The sequence below is a fragment of the Anguilla rostrata genome, chromosome 3 (assembly GCF_018555375.3).
Source record: "Anguilla rostrata isolate EN2019 chromosome 3, ASM1855537v3, whole genome shotgun sequence".
NCBI classification, from domain to species: Eukaryota; Metazoa; Chordata; class Actinopteri; order Anguilliformes; family Anguillidae; genus Anguilla; species Anguilla rostrata.
In genome coordinates this window covers 58599889-58601724 of record NC_057935.1, presented here as the reverse complement: position 1 = coordinate 58601724, position 1836 = coordinate 58599889, and the positions used below count along the sequence as shown (strand labels likewise).

General features: G+C 45.6%; 1 protein-coding gene across 2 annotated transcripts in view; it reads left to right on the top strand.

Moving 5' to 3' along the window:
- chico overlaps positions 1–1314 on the top strand; it is a 34587-nt gene extending 33273 nt beyond the window's left edge. For both annotated transcript variants that reach the window (XM_064328708.1, XM_064328707.1), the window contains exon 7: positions 1–1314. This exon is cut by the window's left edge. The gene's annotated coding sequence lies outside the window, so the exon portion shown is untranslated.
- The last annotated feature ends 522 nt before the right edge of the window (positions 1315–1836 follow it).

Sequence of the window (1836 nt, the reverse complement as noted above, 5' to 3'; positions counted from 1 at the left end):
GTCTGTTGTTTTTAAACAGTGTGTGCGTGTGTACGTGCGTATGTGTGTGCATGCATGTTCTCGTGGTAGATCTAGAGCAGGGCTGTCCAACTTTATTCCTGGAGATCTTCCATCCTGTAGGTTTTCACTCTTGCCCTGACAAAACACACCTCATTCAAGAGCAAGAGGCCTCGTTGATCTGCTAATTAGTGGAGTCGGGTGTGCCGAAATAGGGCTGGAGCGAAAACCTACAGGACGTAGGTGGATCTCCAGGAACGGGATTTGGGCAGCGGTGGTCCGGAGCAACATCTCTGCCCTGCGATTGGTCCCGCGAAACCGTCGACTGCAGCTGCATCGCGTCGGCGTGGGTCGTTACGTGCGCATAGAAACTCCAGCTGATTGGCTCAGCTCGGCAGCCTGTGACCGCAGCGCTTTCAAAATGGCTGCCCCAGCATGTCACAACGCAAGGCTTCGCACCGTCCAGGAAGTCGAACGCAGCTACGAACGGCTTTTCGATCTTCTGCGTGGGAACCATGCCAGGCTGTATAGACCCATTCCGCCTTGAAGGTGAAGCCTCTTTTTTTTATTTATACATACATTTTTTTTTATTATCCCCTATTATGCACAGTTAGATTACGTTCAGTGCACTTTTTTGATATTAAAAGTCATTTCCTCGTGAATCGTAGAAGAGGATGCTGGGAGTGGGAACCGTAGGTTTGAGCCCTGGGAGTGAGATGTATGCGTTCTGTCGCGAAGGGCCGATTTATATATATATTATATATATAAATATATATCGATGCGTATAATTTTTTAAAACATTTTTGTATGTGTAAGGCTGCATCTCTCGTGTCTGTCCTGGATGATTTTGGTTTTAGTGAACTGCAGTACTGTCATGCCATCAGAAGGATGGTAGCACTATGGAGTACCCCCCCCCCCCTTCCCGGCACCCTCTGCCACTCACCTCCCTCCCCCCAACACCTCCTGCCACCCCCCCTTCACCCCCCCTACCCCTCCCCCCTCCCCCTCCCCCGGCAGTGGTATGAAGCATTGCAACCTTTTGGAGCTTTGTAAAGGTCATTTATAAATTCTAATTTTGTGTTGTACGTAAAAAATTTAAAAAAAGAAATGGAAAAAAAAAAAAACCTTTAAGTGTGTACTTGGCAAAAATTGTATGTTGTTTGTGTTATGAAAACCAATATTATAGCTTCGTTTTAAAAAGAGGACAAAAAAAAAACTAAAAAGTTAACAAAAAACATTTACTATAAATGAATGAAAAGTTCTGCAGTAAGGAAGTATTTACGGTGCCTTACAAATAAAAGAAATCAATGGACGTAACTCCGTGTCTGTTTCTGTGTCTGTCTGACTTGTGTGTGCGTTGTTTTTCAGGTTTATTTTTCGCACAACTTAAATACCCTAATCAGATTTAAAGAGCAAGAATGATGTGAACAACCTAATTAAAGTGTTAAGTCACTAATTTAATTAATTTTAAATTTCAAAATGGAGCAAAAAAAAAAAAAAAATGGAGGAAAACGCGCCTGAATTTGAAACTGTGCGCAGCGTCTGTGGTGTTTTACCTGACTCCAGTGCTCGGCTCTTCCAGGTGAGCTGGTTATCAGGAGCTGATTTATTTTCTCGCTGGATAAACAGGCCCAGGTGCTGTCTGAGAATCTTCCACCTGTGCAGGCGGCGCGGCCAGCTGTGCTTCGCTGCTTAGGGATAGAGGCCCCACCCCTGCCTCTCTCAGGGGGAGAGAAAGAGAGAGAGAACAGAGAGAGGGAGGGAGAGAGAGAGAGGGAACAGTGAGAGGGAGGGAGGGAGAGAGAGAACGGAGAGAGAGGGAACAGTGAGAGAGAGGGA